At 56.5% G+C, this 23,180-nt stretch overlaps 1 protein-coding gene and 1 long non-coding RNA gene across 8 annotated transcripts in view; both read right to left on the reverse strand.

Annotated features, from left to right (window-relative positions):
• IQSEC1 (IQ motif and Sec7 domain ArfGEF 1) overlaps positions 1-23,180 on the reverse strand; it is a 460,032-nt gene that overhangs the window by 130,276 nt on the left and 306,576 nt on the right. The gene's annotated exons all lie outside the window — the stretch shown is intronic.
• On the reverse strand, positions 5,864-22,385 carry LOC128314852 (uncharacterized). The gene is made up of 2 exons (XR_008296987.1): positions 10,411-22,385; positions 5,864-8,610 (listed from the first exon to the last, which is right to left on the reverse strand). It is a non-coding gene; the product is annotated as an uncharacterized LOC128314852 (long non-coding RNA).

The following is a 23,180-nucleotide window of genomic DNA, read 5'->3' on the forward strand; positions in this document are numbered from 1 at the left end:
CTGGAACACACCGCTGCCACCAAAGCGCCTGGAGGGCCCAGGCCTCACTTCCGTGTTCTTCCCCTTGGCTGCATCCACCTGTGTCCACCTCTCCAACAGCATCGCCCTCGGGCTTCTTGCCCCCGCTTTACAGATGGGGAAACTAAGGCACCGGGAAAGGATGGGTGCGGCTTTCCCCAGCTGCCAGGGCATCGCCTGCTTCTCAGAAGACTGCTGCCTTGGCTTGATGGGGAGGGAGGGGGGAGCCGATGGAGGGTTAGGACAGCTTCAGGGAAGCGCTGAGGGCGCGGCCACCCAGCAGGGGCCAAGCCCTGAGCCATCTCCCATACTCCCTTGCGGGTGGCCCTCGAGGATCTGCTTTCAGAAGGCACGGGCAGTCTCCACACCTTGGCGGTCAACCTGGTCCCTGACTTCGCAGGGTGCTGATGGTGCAGTTGTTGTCAAACAGTGGGGTGGCAGCGGGGGTGGCCTGGGGGTGTGCTGCCTCCCTTCGTGATGGTTGCTCTTAACATGTCCTCTCAACAGCCCTGAGGGGTGGCTGTCATTATCCCCATTTTACAGGTGAGGAACGCGAGGCTCCAAGTGCTTTGAGGTTTCCTGAACGTGCTCTTACCATACACTCCGTCTGTCCTCATCACTGAGGGTGGCCTGTCCCCGAGAACGGGGGCGGGCTCCTTATTCACCTCTGACTCCCTCGTCCCTAACACCAGTCATCTCATCGCTCTGAGTCTCAGTGTTCCTCTGCCAAGTGGGAATAAGCATCCCTACCCTCCAGGCTGTGGGGAGGAAAAAAAGGACTGTGTGGCCCTGGGTGTGAGACTCAGCCTCTCAGGGGCATCTTCCTATCAATGGTCATTTCAAAAGCCCCTGGCACTGCTGGGCTTGTGTTAGGTGCCTGGTGACGTTGCCCTTCCCTCCCCGGTGGGACCCAGGGGGCCACAGCAGGAAGAGTGAGAAGTGAGGTAGGTCTGCATGGAAACGTTCACACCCTCAGCTACTCCCTCTCCCCAGCCACACGGCCAAAGCCCAGCTCTGCGGAGAGCTGGCCAGCCCTCCACCCTCGGTGCAGTGACTCACACGGCCCACTGGGGATGAAGTCACTGCCGCCCAGGCAAAGAAAAGGATACATTTGTTCCCTGGGAGATGCCGATGCCATGGTGAACTTGGCCTGTGAGGGCAGGACACGGCTCAGGGCCTGTGCTCACTGGAGGGACCCAACCACACCAGTGGGGAGGGCAGAGGGTGGAGACACTGTTCAGGGAGATGGGGGCTGGGGAGTGGGGTGCACCCCTCCTCTGCAGGCCAAGGGAGGGTCTAGCCTCCAGCCCCAGCTGGGTTTGCCCCTTCTACTTATCTGTGAGCAGGGCCTGTGGGCTCAGGGCTCTAAAGCCCCCCAGATTTTGCCTCTGACTTAAAAGGCAGGCTATCGCTCCCCGTCTGCCTGTCTCCTCCACAAAACGGTCACACTGTGCCCCACTCCCGAGCACCGGGCTTGACATGATGGTGGGGTTTATGAGGCCAGACGTCGGCCCCCTCCCCGCTCTCTGGATCTCCGTGCAGCCTCCCCAGTGCTCTGCCTGCCTTTGGCCCGCCTCCCACTGTCCATCATCAGGTTCCTTCCAACACCCGACATCCTCCCTGCCGCTGGCTGTGGCCTCCTCCTGGCCAAACCACAGCTGGGCAGGCAAGACCCCTTGCCATCTGCCACCCACATGGAGCTTGCTGATCCCCACAAGTGGTCCAGCCATACCCCAGCCCTCCTGGCTCCAAGCCTACCCACTCTGGACAGGAGCTCTGCATACCTGGGCCCGCTCTGCTCCAAATGCCCTGCAGACGGGACTGTCTACTTTGCTCTGGGCCCATGGATTGAATCACCAGGCTCCCACGCCCTCTGTTACCTGTTGGCTGTGGCCAGTGGGAGACCCTGGCAGGAGGGCAGGAGGCAGAGGAGCGGGGGTGTGGTCAGGGCACTCACTGCCCCTCTGCAGCCACAGTGCCTGGCAGGTGGCCCTTTCCACACAGCTCTCTCTCTCTCTCTCTCCTGCTGCATGTAACTACTCTCTCTCCCCACCCTCAGGGCCTGGGTTGTAAGGCCTCCCCACCACTGCACGCGGCCCCACTGTGGCCGGCATTGCACGCACACACTTCTGGTGAACCCTCCATATACGTTGGAAAGTGGCCCTTCCAAGGCCATCACCTCTAGGTGTTCCTTCATCCAGTCAACACGTCTTGACTGCCTCATTGTGCGGGATGCCACTCGAGGACCCGGCGAGGAAGATCGTGAAGCCAAGCAGGGCTGATGTCTGGTGTGGGAGGAACAACCAGCACGAAGCACATAAATGAACCCGATAAGCCTTCTGGGGCTCCCGCCTCTTCCGCCCCACATCCTCTCCAGTCCCTGAGCCTGGGCTACAGCCAGTCTTTACCTTGCATGGACATCGCCTGTGTCTGCCTCCCTTTCCCTCCCTGCTCTGGGAGCCCGTGGGAGGCGGGGCAAATACCCACAGAGCTTAGCTCTTTGCACACCTCCCCACACCCTGAGTAATGGCACTCATTATCATCTGCCTCTTTGACAAATTAACACACCGAGGTTCAGATGCCTTGTCCAGAGTAACCTCTAAGCCCAGCTCCGCCCATCCAACTCCGAAGCCAGAGCTCCTTCTCCTGCCTCAAGCTGAAAGCAAAATGAATCACCCATCATGTATATTGAGAGACTTCCCGTGGTGCCCAGAGCAGGGCCAGGCGTGAGGCAGGCACTCGACGCGTGCCAAGTTGGCTGAATGTTGAAACCCTTAACCTTCCTGCCTCTTAAGCGGTGTTTGTCTTACGAAGAGGATGCACAGGGATGCCCCTATTTTTCAGATGGGAAAATGGAGGCCCGAGGTGGTTAAGAGCCTTGGCTCACGGGTGATCATTGCTGGGCTCCCAAGCCCCTGGGCATCTGGCCGACCTGACTCCTGCCACCTTGTCTCAGGCCCAGGAGGCCACTAATGGCTGAGGGTGCAGGCAGAGCAGGCCACCGACTCAGGTCAGGTGTTGAGGAAGAAGCCAGAGAAAGAGCTTTGCCCCACCCATCTTGGGGAGCATGAGGCACATTGTGTCCAAGGCCCCCGACTGGGTGCGCAGGGTCTCACTTGGCTTGTGGTGCAGACGGGAGACTCTGGGGGGCAATGACAGAAGCAAGGATCAGGGAGCAGCTGGTGCCTGGACCCGGGGGGTGGCCCAGATGGTGGGGACAAGTAACTGAAACGTTCTCAAAGCAGAGAGCCAGTAGGGATTGCTGATGGATACAATAAGGGGTGAGACAGGAAGTCCAGCCAGAGATGATGCCTGGGTTTCTGGCCTGAGCAACTGGACTATTGGAGGTTCCACGGACGGCGATGGGGACATGGGGACGGCTTGTGGGAAGAGGTGGGGAGGATGGTCAGGTGGGACGGAGGGGTGGGAACCACGTAGTCTAAACAGACAACTGTTGCTCTGTAGGAATGAGGGCTCTGTTTTCTCAGAAGTCAGAAATCCAGATTTTTCCCTGAAAGCTCTCGGTTTTTACACGTCTGCAATAAAGTCAAACTTAAAATGCCCTGCTAGGGCTAATTCCATGCAGGCCAAATAAAGTCCATGTGTGGGTGTCTGGCTCGTGGGTCACTGCCTCTTGAACTCTCAAGAGTCCCTTCTCACCCGCCAAGGCTCTCTGAGCTGCCATGTCCTACCGGAAGCTGCCATGACTGGTCCAGCTCCAGAGATGCCTGTGGCTCCTCACAGCCCTGACGCCAGGGAAAAAGCCAGACTGGGAGTGACCCGAGGGTGGACATGGGATTTGCTCATCAGTGTCTCAGGCCCTGGCAGACAATTTGGCCCTGAGAAGGAGTTCATAAAAGAGTATGTGCTGAATGAAGGAATAGCTCTTTCACTTGACCTGTCTGCCTTTTTATTTTGTAACAATGTAAGTGAGGAAACTGAGGCCCAGAGAAAGGATATGGCCTGCCTTGGGTGAGGTCTGGGGCCAGGACCTGCTCACCATCCAGCCTCTGTGTGTCACCTGCCCCTGAGACTGGGTGGGGGCAGGAAGTACAAAGACGGCACCACGAGCTTATCGAGTTTTGCCAGTGGAGGGAAAGCCAGGACCCTGGGAAGCTCCTAAGTGTCGGGGTGGGTGGGGGGGAGACTGTTCCAGGGACGTGCCTGGTATGGTGGATGCCCGCTGGGATCTGGGCAGAGCCAGACCTCAGCTCTAGGACTGGATACCGCTGCAGGCAGCCTGGCTGTGGGACAGGTGGAGCCCCAAGGGGCGGGGTCTGACATCAGCCATCAGTCACACCGACAGCCAGTCCTCCTGGCTTCTCTCTTCTGGGACTTCTGACTCCGTTCTCTCTGGGCCCTGGCGAAGGCAGATAGTACCGGGGCCTTCAGGGTTGGTGCCCTGATCTGCCACGTAGGGAAATCAGACAGTTGAAACGATGGAGGTCCAACTCCCGTTCCCTAATGTTGGAGATGGAGAAACGGAGTCACGGAGGGGTTAAGTGGCTTACTTAAGATCACACAGCTGGGGAGCAGAAGATCTGGGACTCTGAACAGGGGTCCTGACTAAGACCTGTATCCTTTCCACACCACTGAGTTGCACTGGCCGGGGGGGTCTTTATAAACCATTCCTGATACCCGCCTGGCCCCCAATGCCACAGTGTCTTCATCTGCAAAACGGGGACAGAACAAAACCTGCCTCGGGGGTGTTTTGTGAATAGCAAGTGCATCCAAGGAGCCGATGCTGTGTGATCATGCTTTGAGAAGTTCACGAAGGATCATGAACAGAAAGCAATGCTCTCTGGAGCTTCTGGTCTCTCAAGTCGCTGGGTGTGACAACCACCAAGACCTCCAGGGAGAGACATCTCACTGTCATCTAATAACAATAACACTGGCAGTTATCGAGTGCTTACTGTAGCCAGTGCCCTACATGTGATTACCTCACTGAATCCTTAAGCCCCTCCTTGAGGTAGGTACCGTTATTACCTCGTCTATAGAGTGGAGAAACTAAGGCACCGAGAGGCTGACCAGCATGCCCGGGGTTACACAAATAGGAAATGGCAGAGCAAGGATTTGGGCCCAAGCACTTTTGCTCCAAAACACACATTATAGCCACCAGGCAACAAAACTTTCCTCCTCCGGTATGGAAGTCCTCCTCTATGCCTAACCTAAATCCCACTTGCTGCTGGCTGGGCCCAGCCCCTAGCTCCTCCTCGGGCAAAGGAGAAAAGCTGTTCCCTTGGATGCCCATCATGTGCTGAAAGGCCTAACATCTGTGGCCCCTGGCTCCTAGCTTCCTGGATCTTGGCATGCAGGTCAAGAGACTCCAAATAGGAAATCTCCCCTTGACTGACTGTGCCCACACACGAAGCTCCTTCAAAGAGAACTGATGAGGACTGCACCACCCTGGGCCAGGACCCCACCTCCTCAGTGGCCTCCCTGCCTCCTTTTTCATCAGCTGCCTCAGGGCTGTTCCCAATACCGCAGCCCTACCCTGTCCGGGTCAGCCCCCTGGCTGAGTCCCCTCCGTTTCCTTCCTCTGTTCACAGGCAGTTCCCAGCTCCACTGTCACCCCACCCTTACGCTGCAGACTCTCTCTGTGGACATGCTGATAGTTCATTTAATGCATGAATGAATTATGCTCAGGTCATGATCTCGTGGTCTGTGGGTTCGAGCCCGGCATCGGGCTCTGTGCTGACAGCTCAGAGCCTGAAGCCTGCTTTGGAGTCTGTGTCTCCCTCTCTCTCTGCCCCTAACCCACTCACATTCTGTCTGCCTCTCTCAAAAATAAATAAACGTTAAAAAAAAAAAGTTTAAAAACAATGCACGAGAAAACCAAACTAACTGGCTTTCACTACTGAATACATTTATTTTAAAAGGAAACTTTATATCACTCCCCCAAATGGAAAACTCATATCACTTGCTGAAGTAGAGGTTACCATGAAAACAAGACAATGTTATTCAATTTCAGGCAGATACTGTTTCCTGCCGAAGGCGCTGGGCTTAAAATCTGCCCCGTCTTTGTTCTGAAGAAGCCAGGGGAGAGAAGTGAACCCACTCTCCTTGTGGGCCCACTGTCTGGGGACAGTGTCCTGACAGGTCAGGTGCACGAAACACATTTTCTTCTGCTCTTTCCTCCTTCGGGGACGGAGCAGTGAGGGGCCCAGCAATCCCGGCAGCAGAGAGGATCTCAGCTGGGGGACACTGAGACGGTGCAGCAGCCTGCGGCTTTCTGCATCACACAGTCCAAAAGCTTTAGAGCTGGGGTCAAAATGAAGAAATGGAAGGCCAGAGTCGGGTGGGACACTGCCCAAGGTCACTTGGCAAGTCTGAGGGGGAAACCAGGAAGGACAAGACTCGGGGTTTTTTGACCTGCAGCCCTACTGTGTGCCAGGCACAGAGGATGGAGGGGAGTGTGGGGCAGGGACAAGACAGAGTTCCATAGAGCTGACATTTGGAGGGAGGGGGCAGAAGAGACAACCGTTAGGCAAATGGTACGATAATTTCTGATGCTGGTGAGGGCGATCAAATAAAACTGGCAGACGTGAAAGATGACAAGTAGGACAGGGTGGTGCTGTGCCAGACAGGGTGATCAGGGAGGCCCTCTCCGAGGAGGTGGCATTCCAGCTGAGACCTGAAGGTCTAGGACGGAGACAGAGGAGAAATCTGGGGTCAGGAGGCTGCAGAAGGAGAGCCTGAGCAGTGAACTAGCTCCCAGTCACCCCTGACACTATTTTTAAAAGTATCTTGAGTTAATTTCAGCCTTACAGGAAAGTTGGGGGAAGAGTACAAAGAACCCTTTGTATCCTTCACCCAGATTCCCCACACGTTCACACTGTACCCAATTTGCTTTATCATATTGTCTTTCTTTCTTCCCCCCCGCCGCCCCACACTTCCACACGTACAAGCACACCCACACCCACTCACACACACGTACTTTTTTTTCCCCAGAATTCTTTGAGAGTAAGTTGCCCACCTCAAGCCCCCGCTACTCCAGAGTGTCTGCCCTAAAACAAGGACGTTCTCTGACACAATCACAGTACGGTTTTCAAAGTCAGGACATCAACATTGATTCAATACTATTATCTAATCCTCGAATCTTATTCAGAGTTGCCAACTGACCTAACGATGTCCTCTATGGAGAAACAATCCCTAATTCTTTTTTTTTTTTTAATGTTTATTTATTTTTGAAAGGGAGAGCATGAGCAGGGCAGGGGCAGAGGGAGAGGGGGACAGAGGATCCAGAGCAGGCTCCACGCTGGCAGCAGTGAGCCCGATGTGGGGTTGGAACCCATGAACTGTGAGATCATGACTTGAGCTAAAGTCAGACACTCAACTGACTGAGCCACCCAGGCGCCCCTCCAATCCCTCATTCTTAAGCCTCCTTTACACATATCCAGAGGGAAACGCAGTCTCGGGATGGCCTTCCGAGGAGAACACCCTGCCTGACCCTTTAAAGTGGACAACGCAGCATGTGGACAGCTGGCTCAGGGCCAGCTACAGCACAGGGCAGAGCCACATCAGAGCCCCCTGTGAAGGGAAAAATGTGCACCCCTACATACACTTACCCAAAGAACATGCTGTATCTTGAACAAAGTGAAAAGGTTGATAAGGCTTTAAAATAATAATAATAATAATAATAATAATAATAATAAAAGCACATATACACAGCCTCAGGGTTCTCTGTCTATTTGCACATCACTGCCAACCCTCACAAACCTGGCCTGCGGGGGACACCGGGCTGCAGCCCCCCTGTAGAAATGACCATTCCCATGGCCCAGTGATGCAGCACCGTAAATCAAACAGCAGCCTGTTTTGGGTACGATTTTGACATTTGATTTGCTTGATTGCTGAGGGTTGTCTGGTGCCTGCTTCCACCCTGTGCCCCATGGGGAGGGCCTCACTGGCCTCACCCCATTGTGCGTGACAGTCTCATGGTAAGCCTGGGGAGGGACCCTTGGGTCCACTTCACAGATGAAAACAGAGAGGTTCGCTATAACAAAGTATCACGGACTAGAGAGCTTAAACAACAGAAATGATTTTTTTTTTTTTTCTGTTCTGGAGGCTAGAGGTCTGAGATCTAGGTGTCCACAGGGTTGGGTTGGTTTCCTCTGAGGCCTCTCTCCTTGGTGGATAGATGGCCTCTTCTCCCTGTGTCCTCATGCCGTGAATCATTCAGGGTCATCCAGAAGAAGAGAACCAATGGGATGTACGTGTCTGTGTACACACACACATACACGCACACATTTATTTATCATAAACGATTAGGAAGGCCGGCAAGTCCCGAGGTCGGCAGCCGGCAAGCTGGAGACCCAGAACGCTGATGGTGAGTTTCAGTCCAAATGCTGGGAGGCTCGGGACCCAGGAAGAGCCGAGGTGTTGGCGGGAGTCTAGAGGCAGGGCTCAAGGGCAGGCAGGCAGGGGGAGTTTGTGCTCTACTCAGGCCTTCAACTGATTGGACGAGGCCCACCCACGCTGGGGAGGGCAATCTGCTTTGCTCAGTCTATTGATTCAAATGTTCATCTCATCCAGAAACACTGTCACAGATACATTCAGAAGGATGTTTAGCCAAAGATGTGGACACCCCTCACCCTGTCAAGGTGACACACAAAGTTAATCATCAGACATGGTCTTCCCTCTGTGCATGTCTGTGCCCTAATCTATTTCTTTTTAATGTTTATTTATTTTTGAGACAGAGAGAGAGAGAGAGCGAGTATGAGCAGGGGAGGGGCAGAGCGAGAGGGAGACACAGAATCCCAAGCAGGCTCCAGGCTCTGAGCTGTCAGCACAGAACCCGATGGGGGCTCGAACCCATGAACTGTGAAATCATGACTGGAGCTGAAGTCGGATGCTCAACCAACCGAGCCACCCAGGCACCCCTTCTTTTTTTTTTTTAAGTTTTATTTATTTAAGTAGTCTCTACACATGGGGCTCAAACTCACAACCCTGAGATTAAGAGTTGCACCCTCCTCCAAATGAGCCAGCCAGGCACCCCTGCCCTAATATCTTCTTAAAAGGACACAAGTAACATTGGATGAGGGCCATCTTAATGATTTCATTTTAACTTAATGGCCCTTTTAAAGACTGTATCTCCAATGCAGTCCCATTCTGAGTTACTGGGGTTAGGACTTCAACATATAAACTCGGGGTGGGGGGCACAATTGACCCTATAACAGGCCCTGACTGGAGAAGGGACCCAGCTTATAAGCTTTGGGGCCCAGCTCTTTCCTCCTGTGAGTTGCCTGGGCATCTGGGGCCCCTCATGTTGGCATGCCCTTCCCCACGCAGGCTGACCCATCCATCCAATGGCTGCCAAGACAGGGCTGAGGTGCAGACAATCACTCAGTCTGGATAATCTCACGTGCAAAGTCCAGCAATTGCCAAGACAAAAGTGGTTGTTGGGGAGAGCCAGTATTTTCTCCCCCGCCCTCCGGCCACCAGAGGGATCTTGCTAAGACACAAGGCTGCCAGGAGACCTCAAGCGTGAAAGACTGGAGCCCTGAAGCCTGCTTCCAGCACCCTCTAGATGCACCTGGCGAGGACAGGTGGATGGAGGCAGGCGGCCTCATCCCAGTCTCCCTGAACTTGAGCTAGGTTCAGCTCTGGCTCCCGGATCCTCAAGCCTTCCCTGACTATTCCGCTGAAGCCCAGCTTCTCCAGGCCCCTGACAATTTGGTGACACCAAGCCTCTGGTGTATACGTCACCATGCCTTGCTCTGGTCCAGCAGTGCCTGAACGGGGAGGCCACACTCATGGGGAACACGGGCCATTTCGCACCCCACGACTCCTTCCTAACAGCCCTCCCGTATAGCCCAGGGCCCGGCCTCTCCCACGCAGAGTGTAGTGCTGGTGGGGGTGGGGGCCAAGGGGTCCCTGGAGGCTCCTTCCTACAGATACTCCCCCCAGCCTCAGCACAGCGAGGGGCAGGAAATGGCCCGCGCTGGACCCGTCAGACTCGTGCCCCAGACTTTACTTCCTGAGTGGAGACACACGGCTGTGGGCTCCATGGATGCAGGCAGCCTTCTTCACAGCTGGGCGGCTCTCCAGGGGGCACAGCGGTCCTGCTCGGGGGCCCAGCCCACTCCCCCAGCTTCCTCTGATCCTCTCAACCCCCCCGGGAGCGGCACCGAGGTTCCCTTTCGCTTCCACGGGTTGGCCACGGGCGATTTCTGTGGCTCGCCACCGGAGACCAGCGGATCCAATGCTCACACACCACCTCGCTCACATCCTTTCCACACCTGTCTGCCGCGGGCACTGACCACCCCGTGGCAATGGGAAAATCCTCCTTGTCCCTCAAGACCTGTCTCAGCTGCACAAGAACCTTCCCAGCTTTTCCCAGCTGACGTGCTCACTCCCCCTCTCGAATAATAACGACACATTCTTCAAACTTACTTCATTACTAAAAAGAAGATCTGTGATGTGTCAAGCTCCAACTGCGTCCCAGGTGTTCTTCCTAAGCCCGTTTCGGCTCAGGACAGAAGTATCTTGGTCGGTCACCGGGGCGGACAGTACCTCCCAGGATGGCCCCATAGCTGGGCCAGACCTTGCAACTCCTGGTCAGGACAAGGGGCGTAAGTCGCACCCCCCTTGGCTGTGGGAAGGACTCTGTGATGCCCCAGGGAACGGACCGCAACGGAAGTGATACCGCTTGCCTTCTGAGGTCATGAAAGGTGACACATCTCCTACGTGGCTCTCTCTAGGAAAGCTAACTCTGGGGGCGTAGCCACCATGGGTGAGGAGCCCAGGACACATGCGGGGGGCCCGTAAGGGTGTTTCAGCCAACAGCCAGCAGCAACTGCCAGGTGAGCGACCGGGTGAGCGGGCGGGTGGGCGGGGCTCCTGAGAAGTCCCGCCTCCAGTCTTCAAGAAACGCCGTCTGATGGGCGTAGAACAGGGCCCACCCAAAGACCAGACCCACGGGAAGGACAAATACGGTCACTGTTTCAAGTCCTCACGTTCTGGGGTAATTTGCTAGGCAGCCACAACTAGTGGAACAGTTGCACGGAGGCAAGAGGCTTTAAACAACGCAGAGAGCGAGTGGGGCAGGGCAGCCTCGTGGGGTCCATCGTTTGGGTTGGACTGCCCACACTCTGTCACCTTAGGTAGGGCACTTAGCCTCTCGTCATCAGACATATGGGGAAAATAACAGTTATCTATGTCATAAGGCTGTGGGAGGACGAATGGAGACAGGGCATGAAAAGCATTTAGCACCTGTAAATGCCCAGTGAAAGTAAGGAATAATAGCAATGATTATTCTCAAAGGGACCAGCCAGATCAGATTCCCGGTCAGCCTGACGGCAGAGCCTGCCCTGTCCCCTCAAGTCACAGAGCATCCAGGGTCTCACTGCCAAGTTTCTCCTCAACAGACCGAACCTCACCAGCCACGGGCTGAGGCCTGGGACTTGGGTGTGCGGTGGGGGCACCCCGTGCCCTCTGAGCGGCCCCAGAAGTCCTGCCTGTTCAGTTCCCGGGGCTGCATGCTTGAAGCTGTCAGCCCGCTAAGTTCGCTCACTGTGGCCAAGGCTTAGGGAGCTCTCTCCAAAGTGAGTTTCTTCACGCTGTGGTTTTGGCACATCTGGCCTTTGGTTATTTCCAACAGAGGTGGTCAGTGAAACCTGCCCATCAGGAAACAAGTTGATAAATGGTATCATCTGAACTAGTCCTACATTTGTTTGTTGTTGAAAAATTTTTTCAACGTTTATTTATTATTTTCGTGAAAGAGAGAGAGAGAGAGCGCATGAGTGGGGAGGGGCAGAGAGAGAGAGACAGAGACAGAGACAGAGACAGAGACAGAGACAGAAGATCCCAAGCAGACTCCACGCTGTCAGCGCAGAGCCCGATGCGGGACTCGAACACACACACCGTGAGATCATGACCTGAGCTGAAGTTGGACAGTTAACCGAGCCACCCAGGCGCTCCGTCCTGGTGCTACATTTGTAACCAAACAGTCACACTCTGCTCAGAGGTGAGGTTACGGAGTCAGTCCGGGGGCAAGTGAACATGCAGAGTTACAATTACTCTGGAAAATTCCTTACTATGGGGGACCCGGGACTACACAGATCGAGGCAGCCAGTCATGCGTGTCTCACCCTCCCCTTCAGGACGTCCCACATCATGTACACGGCTCTCCCCTTCTCCTCTCTGTCTCCTTCTCTCCTTTTGACACCAAAAATAGCATTTGGCTTTTAATACCGAGTGAAGGCAAGCATGTGGAGACACGGGGACTCTCACCCACTGCTGGTGAGGATGCCCGCTGTGAAACCACCTTGGAAAGCACTTTCACAAAGCTCAGTGACGGTTGAGACACTCATGTACTGCCCTGGTTACAAACCCTGCAGAAACTCTGCAAACGGGAGCAAGGAGTTACGCACGAGAGTGTTCACCACAGCCCTGCCTGTAACATCAAAACACAGGAAACCACCTGAATACCTTAAAACAGCAGAACAGATCATTGCACAAGGCATATTTCTACAACGGAATACCACACATCAGTGAAAACGAGTGAATGAGAATTATACGTAGCAGCATGGATGAATCTCACCAATAAACATTGAGTGAAAACAGCAAGTCGCATCTTGAAGAGATATCTGTACACCCACGTGCATAGTCCTATTACTCACAGTAGCCAAAAGGTGGAAGGAACCCAAGTGTCCACTGAGGAATGGACAAAGTGTGGTCAATCCATACAGTGGAGTACTGTCCAGCCTTAAAAAGGAAAGAAATTCCGAGGCGCGCTACAACGTGGATGAACCTCGAGGATACTGTGCTAAGTGAAATAAGCCGGTCACAAAAGGACAAACGTTGTATGATACTACGTACATGAGGCCCCGGAGTGGTCAAATTCAGAGACAGAAAGTAGGATGGGGTTTGCGGGGGCTGAGGGAGGAGGGAACGGCGGGCTCGTGTTTAGTGGGGACAGAGTTTTGGGAGGGGCTGCAAGATGAAAAGAATCCTGGAGATGGATGGTGATGATGTGTGTGCAGCAAAATGTGAAGGTACTTCATGCCACTGAACTGGACACTTAAAAATGGCTAAGGTGGGGGCGCCTGGTCATGATCTTGCGGTCTGTGAGTCCAAGCCCTGCGTCGGGCTCTGTGCTGACAGCTCAGAGCCTGGAGCCTGTTTCGGATTCTGTGTCTCCCTCTCTCTGACCCTCCCCCGTTCACGCTCTGTCTCCCTCTGTCTCAAAAACAAATAAACGTTAAAAAAAAAAATAAAAAAACCCGGCTAAGGTGGTCAATTTTAAGTTATGTGTACTTTACTACAATTAAAAAAAATTTTAAAGCGAGGTGCAGATTGCATCATGTACCTGGGGTTTAAAAACATGTACAACAGCCTTTTGTGTGGACAAAGTTATAAGAATGTGCATGGGAAATGTACAGATGAAATGGGGGGGGGTGTTGCTCTGCTTAGATTTAGCTCCAGGGGGAGCGGGGGTGGGATGGGATTTGAGGGAGGTCCACAGGGGCCACATCGGTGACAATTTGTCTCTGAAGGCAGGAGGTGGGTATACTACTCTCTATATTCTCTGCACCTATTTCATTAATAAGAAAGAGTACCCTGAGGTCTGCTGGGCTCTGGTGACTGGGGAGAGGGCTGTGTCCTCCCACAATGGCCGCTTGGCCAAAGCTGAAGGGTCCGCGGGGTCCCCATCCACCCAGGCGGCATGCAGAAGTCCCTAGGAACATTCTTTCATTCTCTGGTTGAAATACGCAGCTCCGCCCCTCCCCCAGCCCCAGCCTCTGGCAGAGCTCCAGGATTATTTTACATTAATTTAAGATCCCTAATGAAGAATAATTAACAGCTTCAAGGGAGCCTGGCACACCCTGTGTTTAGAAGTGGTTAATTATGCATTGTCTGCAAAACATCCTTTTCATACTCTTAAGTTTTGGGTCGCTGTTTTAAACAACGGAATATGGCATCAGGAAAAAAGCCAAGTGGTTCCATTTGCAAAGCCTTCCTGGGGCAAGGACAGCCCCCATTTCCCACGCCCCTACTAAGCGCGGCGTGGTAAGCGTTTTCCTGGAGTTGACCCCGTCAGCCCCTCCAGGGGCAGTGAGAGGTGGGCTGGCACGCGTCCCACCTTGCACAGGGGCAGGCTTGCAGGGAAAGGGACTCTCTGAGCCCTCTGCTGGGATAAGGCCGGACCATAAAGCCAAGTTCGTATCTACCTGACTGACGTGTCACCTTTATTTATGGTCACTGATAGAAGACTGACCCGGCCCTGAGCTTCTCATTTGCTGGGGTGCATAGTTGGGACTCCTCAGCTGGCAGTGGGTAGCCTCCACAGCTGGGCCGCCTGGTGAAATCCTGATGGTCCCACTGACAGGTCGTGTGACTCGGGGCAAACTACTTCTCCTTCCTGTGCCTCAGTTTCCCTCAGCGGGAAAATGGGATAATCGTGTCCGCCTCTTCATTGGGTTGCTGCAGAGTCGGGGCTTAGAACCGGGCCTCACATGTAGCAGGTACTCAGTGAGTCTCGGTATTATGGTCACCTATTCTGCCTTCCTTTTTAGGCTCATTCCCTTATATGTATCCTACCCTTCAGCCTCTCCTTTGGCCATTTCTGAACCATGCCAGGCTCGGTCCTACCTCCTTATGTTTAAACTGTGCTCTCTGCCCTTCCCTGTCTGGAAAAATCCCACTTCTACGATCAGCTCAGATGCCACCTCCTGCAGGAAGCCTTCCTTGATTTCTCCCAGATACCCTCCCTCATGCTCCTAGTATCTTTGTGCCACCTCGATCTCCCATCCTTAATTTTCATGGCTTGTTTAGTGGGTCTGTTTCCCCCTTGGAGGCTGGGAGCTCCTTGAGGCCCATGTCCCAACTGTCTCTGGGCTGCAGTAGGGGCTTGGGAAAAGAGCCCCAACTCTGTATCTATTCCTCCCACGGCGGGCAGGGGCCAAGAGGTCTCTCACCAGCTCCCCCTGGAGGCTGAGCCATGCCCCTCACAAAGAGCATGCGACCCCCAGAGGTGACTCTCAATGTGTCACTTCTTCCCTACACTCGTCATGGGGTCCTCACTGTGTGCAGCACAGAGCCCACCCCCTGGTCCCGGACTCCAATCCTAGATACCCTCTCCTAGCTCCATGGTCTTTTGCTGCCACCTGGAGACATCTGCCCTTTGAAAAGTTCTGGGTTTTTTTCCACGTGCTTTTCCCTCTGCCTACAACACCAACCTTCTCCTTCTCGGCCCTGCCAGCTTCTCCAGACACTTCCCTGCCCGCTCAGCTGTCACCTGCTCTGTGGAGCCCCCACACCCTGGTCCTCTGTCCATGACAACTCCTCCCTCGTCCAGCTGAGCCCCTGTGGGCCGGGGCTGTGCCTCAGTCATCCCTCTCACTCCAAGACCCCGGTGTGCTGCAAGGCCTCAAGCCGTGAGTACTCCGGAGAGATGGTCTTGGGACAAGAGAGACCTTAGTTCCAAATACTGTGGCCCCGCTGACTTGGCTACCTGCCCTTCATTCTCCCTCGGCTCACCTGCTCAAAGCGGGGGCTTAATGCCCCTTTTGCAGAAGGGATGAGGGTTTAACGATCAGGTAAAGTGCCCCGCCCTCAGCAGTCAATAACCAACAGCCAGAATACGCCAGGTGCCCCAAGGCTCTAACAACAAACTCCCCAAAGTGGGGGGTGAAGACTCATCCACCTGCACAGCGTGCACATCCCACCTGGTGTGGCCTTCCGCTCAGATGTGGCCGTGCTAATCAGATGCAGGACAGGCCTCTGTCGCTGGCACCCGCCCAAGAGTAGGGACTTCCTTTCTGAGGCTGCCGTGAGACCCTCAGTGCCCGCCCCCTTTGCAGAAAGCCCCTGGAAGAGAAAAGAAAAGCTCCCACACTTTCCCAGAACTGCTCGCATGCTAATGCCCATGGAATTCACAGAGTGTGAAATCAGGAAAAACTAATTCCCTCAGAATAGCTGGTATTCTGATTCCCTCCTCCCAGATCTTTCAAGGCGACCACGGGGATGGCTCCACGATGCCCCTCCTGCTGGCCTAGGCACCGGTGTTTCTCGGCCAAGGGGTGCGAGCGGACAGAACACACGTGCAGACCATATTGTCAGGTTTGTTAACATTTGAACGCATGGTGTTGGCAGCCTGCATCATTTCAGGGAGCAGTCCCCAAATGCTGCTGTTATCAGTTCCAAATACCTAAAGATGGGGAAACCGGGGCTCAGCAAGGGAAAGCAGCCTGCCCAAAGTCACACAGCAAGGGAAGGGACTTGAAGTCTGGTCTCCTGACCTCCAGACCAGGAATCCCCCATTCAGCCTCCCCAAACAGTTCTCAAATTCCTGCTTGGTATCCAGGTAGTCATGCCTGTTAATCAGATGAGCCACCCATTAGGCTGGAGGGAATGTACCCTGGCAGGGCCAGGCTGCCCTCCTGTGGGGTCACACCTGCCCAGGATCAAGTCCACTCCAGGGAGGACCCCAACAGCAAGAAACAATGAAAGCAGCATTTGGCCACAGAACACTCTGGGGTGACCACTTCCCTGCAGAAAGCTTACCGGTTTCAGGGCCGGAGGGAGAGGAGGGGACAATCACGCCAAGTTGCAAAGTGACCCACAGCACAGGCCGCCGCCGTTCTTGGCCAGTGGCAAGGACCCTGGGCCGACCTGGGAAGGCCCTCCAGTGGGCAGGCCAGGGTGTGGGGGGGACTTTACCTCACAGCCCCCTGCCCTATGGCAGAGGTCCTCCCCAGACCGTCCACATACCTTTTATAGACTCCATGCAGCGGCTGCAGGCACAGGAACTGCCAGTAATCCAGGCAAAAGGCCTTGAACTTGAGCATTTTCACCTTTCAGTCTCCAGCCGGACCACTGTGGCTCCTCCACCGGGGTTGGAGAGGGTTTGGGGGTGGTTGGGGGACTGGCCACGCAGGCCCACCCTGGTCCCACCGCAGCCCCCACTCACATGGCCCGGCCCTGCCCAGCCCGCTCCTAGAGCACACGCCTCCAATACAAAGAGCAGCGCGCACAAAAGCCTAGCAACTCGTTGGTGCGGCTCACCCGGCCAGTCTTAGACTGCTGCTGTCTCTGGCGGCTGGTTCTTCTTGGGGCTCCTCTGCGGGTCCCCAGGGTACGCCGAGGCAGCCCTGGCTGTGCCCAGCTGCAGGGGCCCCTGGACTGTCATCCTGGGGGGCCTGGATGCTGGGGGCTCCTGATGGCCGTTCCCCAAGCCCCTTCTTCCAGCCAGGCCCCGGACACTTGGCGGCCGTGCCTGCACCTGGCCGGGCAGTCGGCCACCTGCCTGCCTGGCCCAGAGTGGCTCAGGCCCCAAAGACCCGGGCGTGAGGCAAGGAGGGGGCGAAATGACAGACAAACGCTGACCTTGACACCCAGATCAATTACGTTTGGTGGAATCCTGGTCCGGCCCGAGTGAGCGAGAACTCACCACATAGCCACATGGTGTGGGTGGGAGCAGCTTGGCTCTGAAAGGCAGGCGGAGAAAGACTGACAGGGCCGCCAGGAGCGGTTGCCCGGGCGACAGGGACACATTGATAAAATCTAAAATGGAACCTCGATGACAGCTGCTCATTGGCTGCCGGGAGGGGAACTCCTGTAGCTAGTGAGGGAGGCAGGGAGAGGAGCTGCTGGGCTGGGCTGAGGGGCCGAGGCCAGCCAGGGGCTGCTGGGCAGGAGCGGGGTGGGGGGATGCGGGGGGGGGGGGGGACAGGCAGAGTGGGTGGCTCGGCGGCCTCAGGACCTGGCAGTCACAGGCAACGGAGCAGAAGCACCAGCCGGGCCTCTCTCTCCATCCCTGCCTGTGGGTCCTGGTTCTGCTCTGACCGCTTTAGGGACCATTCCCTATACACCAGCCACAGGGACCTTCGTGTCATTTGGCCACACCCTCATGTGGCCCCACGCTGCTCTCAGAATAAAGGCCAAACTCCCGACTGGTGACCGGCTCCTGCTGATGGACTGACACACCATACCATCTGACCTCTCTGAGGCTCCCGACTCCCAGACACCTGGCCCCCTTCGCACCCCCTGACCCCCTTCAGGTCTTCTGTGCAGGGCTTTCTGCTGGGGGTGCCCCCTCCCCCAGGGCAGAGACTCATCATCCAACAGGTATCACCTCCAACACCTCCTCAGAGCCTTCTCTGACCATCCGAGCCTCCTTCACCCTACACCCTGTCTCATTCTCTCCCCTGGACATGCCATCCTCTGAAACGATCCCATTTATTCACTCGTCTTCTGCCTCTCTGCTGTGGCTGAGGCACGAGCATCTCCTGGGCATCTCCCGGGCAGGGCCCACGCCCCTCCTTTCACAGCCCAGCTCATGGGCCAGCCTCACGCCTCGCCCACCGCTGGCACCCTGTCATCATTAGTTGAAGGAACAAAGGATCTTGGGTAGCAGAATGGAAGGGTCTGGACCCACAAAGCACAGCACGCTCACACCTCTGCTCCTTCAGGTCCCCGGTTTGCTCAACATCATTTACAAAGCGGTGGTCCCTCGGCATCCTTACAACCCTCCCCTGCTGGAAGATGGGGAAGCTGAGGCTCAGAAAAGACTATATGCCCGTGGGTGAGGGGTGACATCCAGGAGACATCGGCCGCAGATGGGAGCCGGCGCTGAGCAAGCCTGCCAGGCTTCAGGGGCCTGACCCCAGCCCCGTGCTCCGGCAAAGCCCAAGAACAAGGTCAACGGGCTCAGGAGGGCAGTTTTCTGTCTGCTGTTGGCAAACATGCTGAGCAGAGCTTCTCACCCAGCGGCTGTTAGGGCACCGTCCCCCTCGCCACCAGGAGACACTTGGCAATGTCTGGAGAAGTCTGGGGTGGCCACAACCGGGAAGGAGTGTGCTACTGGCATCTAGTGGCATTTCGATGCTGCTGAACATCCCCCAGGGCTCAGGAGAGCCCCCACGCCAGAGAATGATCCCTCCCCTGCTTCGGAGAGTAGCTCTCTCAGAAATGTCCCATCGTGGACAGTCAGAACTGGAAGGGCATTTAAAATGGCTCAGTCCAAGCCTCCTCTTGTATAAACAAGGAGAGGGAGGCCCAGTGAGGGAAAGGGCACACCCAGCATCAACAGGATGGGTCCAAGCTGGACCCAGGAAGCCCCACGCTGTTCTGGGGCTGGGGAGAGACGAGCCACTGGATAACCGGCCTGGTAACTGCGGGGTAGATGGGGACGGAGGGTGACAGTGGCCATCTGCCAAGGGTGATGAGCCTGTTGGCCTGTTTGCCAAGGTAGCACAGGCCCCGTGGAGTGCTGCCCCGCCCCTCTCCCCCGGACAAGGACATCAGCTTCCCCCTCACGCCTGTGGCAGAGGAAGCCGGCTGTGCCTTTGAAAGGAGGCAATTACTGGCTGGGACCTTTGTTTCTGAATTCCCAAGCCGTGAATGGGGCCTCCAGGACCTCGAATGGCACCTCCTCCCCTCCACTGGGGCCTGAGGGCCAGGTTTCCCAGAGGCTCCCACAGCAGAGCTGGTGACCCTGCTGCACGAAAAGGGCACAGAGGCCAGGTGGTGGTAGGGGTAGGTGAGGGCCCTGGGTCCCAGGCCTGGATCTGGCACCAATATTCCTCTGGTCTCTGCATCTCAAGTTTTCCTCATCTGTGAAATGCGAACGTCGAGCCTGGCTCTGCCTGTGTCCCAAGGCTGCTGTGAGGGTCAGAAGTCAGGACGCGTGGGACTGCAGGATCACAGGAATGGGGGCAGATCCTGTTTAGCGCCTGCCTCTTTTCTGTTCCTCAAATGGGCCAAGCATGCGCCACCTCAGGCAGGACCTTTGCACTGGCCATCTCCACCACCTGGATGCGCTTCCTCCAGTCATGGGACTCACCCCCACGTTCCTTCTGGTCTCTGGTTAAACGGCACTTCCTCACAGACCTTCCCTGGCCACCCTCCGATCGCTCTCTGTCCCCTTCACCCCGATTTCTTTTCCTTCATAGCATTTGCCACCCGACACAGTATATTAAAACCTGATTCCTTTGTTCCTTTGCTGCCTGATCCCCCGCCTGACACAGTAGCCCAGCAAAGGCAGCGCTGTTGACCATGGTGTAGCAAGCACCTGACACCTGAAATAAGGGCTGGGGGGAGGAGGGGAAAGGGCAGAGCTGAGGGTGGTCCTGCTGTCTGCTCTGACCCCTAGCTTGGTCCTCTAGGACTGTGAAGGCACTGGCCAAGTGTGGCCAGCCTCAGGGGGGTGATTACTATGGCCACTCCCTGACCATGGCCGCCTGCCAGGCCTGGCGAGAGCTGGGTCTGGGTTAAACCTGAGGGGGCAGGGGGACACGTGACAGTCCCCACCCAACCCCCAGACACTCTGGGACAAAAGCCTCACCCCCTGCCCCCCTTCGTTCCAGAGGCTTCTCCGGCCTGGCCCCTAGCAGAGTGCTGACTAGCTGGCTGGCGGGGGTAGACAAAGCGGGTGGAGCCACACCGCCATCTGACATGTTGGTGGCTTTCAGAGAAGCCGGTGGCTCAGCTGGTTTACAGGAGTTTCGTGAGCCTCTCACCCTGGGCTCAGCCCGTTCTGCCACAGACACCCATACACCTGCCCAGCACCCCGGGCCGGCCAGGCAGGGGCGTCCAGCTGTGAGCCTGCAAAAACAGAGCGTGGCCAGGGGTCGGGGGGGGGGGTGAGTCCACGCACAGGAGGGATGGAGTGAGGGTCCGCCCGTGTGAGGAATGGAGGGTGCCGATGCTCTGCACGCGGTGTGTGTGAGACTGTGCAAAGCGCTGTGCCAAGAGCTGAGGGTATGAGGTGTGTCCACGGGGGCAAGGAGTGTATTGTGGCCTTGGGCAGCGTTCACAGCAGGATCTGGGTTCAAGTCCGGCTCTGCTGGCCAGCTGAGAATCCTGAACCAGCGACTTCTGTGAAACGGGCTAACACCAACCCGTTCCGAGTGCTCGTGAGGAAGTAGGACACCGTCAGCTTTCGCGGCACCCGCGCACGCCTGTTAGCGTCACGTGTGGCTGTGGCCGTGGAGCGTCCCCCTACAGGGTTATTGGAGTGTGCCGGCAGCCGCCAGCCCCACGCTGGCTCAGGAAAGCACCCCTCTGCCCTTCTCACAGCCTCAGGCAGCTTTAGGGTCTCAGAGCTGGTGGCCATGACCATCTCGTCCCAGGGGAGCAACTACTAGACCCGCCCTCTGCACAGGGGGCCCAGGCCCTGTCGTGTCGCCAGTGCAGGGGGCTTAAGGCCACTGGGCCTGCTTTCGGCCGTTCGGGCCCCTTGGTGCAACTCAGCTCCGCCGGGCCCTCTGCCTCACCCTCCCTGGCTGGGCACACCCGGCCACATCCAGCCCTGTGGCTCCTCACCGGGTATATGCCCTTTCCTGGCAGTGGTGCATCTCCCGCCCACGGAGAGGGACGCGCCTATTTCCAGTCGGCGTGGCCCAGTCCACCCCTCCCCGACTCATGCCGCTACACTGGACGTGGCTCCCCATGCCAACGTCGCGCCGGGGCCAGCCAGCTGCCCCTTCCTGGTCTTTTGTGGCCCCAGCCTGTGAGCAGAGATCGGCTGACCTCCGATCCAGGGGACCTTCCTGTGTGCCTCAGTCTCTGGCCCCTTCTTGTAACGTTAGACAATGCCTCCTTCTGAAGACATCTCGTAGAAACGACAAGATCCAAAAGCCATGTGAAGGCAGAGGTCCTCAGACACCCCGGCTTCCACGAACCGCGATCGGAAAACCAACTGGAAGCGTCCGCTTGGCCCCTGGGCTGCAGCCTGGGCGTCACGGGAACGGGCAGCTGTGGGCTGGCCCTCAGAGGGACCACCAGCCTTGGTTCTCAGAGGAACCCTTAGCCGAGCCCCTGAGGGACCATTCCTAGCTGGACTAGTCCTCAGGGGATGTGTCAGCAGTACTGCTGGTCCCTGGGGGAGTTTGAGGGCCCAATGGGGGGACTAATTTCCCTTGATGCCTCCTGGGGCCCACCCGCGGTGCCGATGGGAACAGTGGGCCCAGAGTGGAGGGAGCGACGGTACCCGTAGCAGTCAGTGGACAGGCTGCTTCTGGTCTCCAGGGAACTACTGAGGGTGACAGAAGTGAGACAGGGTTACCGGTGACCCCCGACACACAACAAATGCTCCCGGGGGCCGTGCCGGCTCAGGCCACACTGGGTGGTCCCAGGACAGGTCCTGGGGTGGGTGAGCAGCCCTGGGAAGGGTTTGGTGCCCACATGCAAGAAACCATGTGCTTTCTCGCCCTCTGTCTCTCTCCCACACCCCCGCTCAGAGAGCTCAGTTACAAAGCATCTTTAGCAGCATCAAGTCCAGCTGCTCTCTGTTCACTGGGGAAGCCAAGGCCCGAGGTCCCCCAGGGAGTCTCCCAGGCCGAGGCTCTTTGTAGTCAGAGACCCAACTGGGGCCTGGACCTGCTAGCGTGCAGCTCTGCTCATGCCCTGCCCGCCCCCCCCCCCCCCCCCCCCCCCCGCCCCGCCACTGACAAACCCTTGCCACGCAGGAGCTGGCCCCTGCGTCTGCACCCTCCTCTCATCCTACCCCATTTCACAGAAGTCGCTTGTTCAGGATTCTCAGCTGGCGAGCAGAGCCAGATTTGAACCCAGGTCCTGCTGTGAACACTGCCCAAGGCCACAATACACTCCTTGCCCACGTGGACACACCTCCAACCAACCTGCTGCCTTGCCTGTTCCTGCAACATGTTCCTGCCCCAGGGCCTTTGCACTTGTTCCCTTTACTTAGGATGCTCAGTCCCCATCACTCACTTGCCATCACTCACTTGCCAGAGAGGCCTTTCCTTGGTGTCTATAGCGGCCCCAGCCCCTTATGCTCTCCACTCATCACCCAGTTTTATTTCTTTCAGAGCCCTATGTAAAAAGGGCTAAGCCATTTATCTGTGTGCTTGTTCACTGCCTTTCGGATGTCCCTCCCCAAAGGCAGGGACTTGTGTGCCCTGAACATTCTGGCTCCACTAAAGGCAGATGGGTGCAGTCAGATGAGAGGAGGGGGCCCTGCCCGAGGTCCCACAGCAACCTGTGAGGCAGCCTCTTAGCCCCCATTGTGGGTGAGGAAACTGAGGCAAAGAGGGGTTAGCACCATGGGCAGAGTCTAACAGCTCTGAGAGTCTGGGCTGGGATTGGGACTCAGGTCTGTCCGGCCTGGGACCCACTGTGTTCTGTCCCCAAACAGGCCTCCCCGCCGAGTCCTTGCAGACCACAGGCCAGGCCCACGATCTCCATGCCCAGAGCCCAGAG

This window comes from Acinonyx jubatus, chromosome A2 (assembly GCF_027475565.1).
Source record: "Acinonyx jubatus isolate Ajub_Pintada_27869175 chromosome A2, VMU_Ajub_asm_v1.0, whole genome shotgun sequence".
NCBI lineage: Eukaryota > Metazoa > Chordata > Mammalia > Carnivora > Felidae > Acinonyx > Acinonyx jubatus.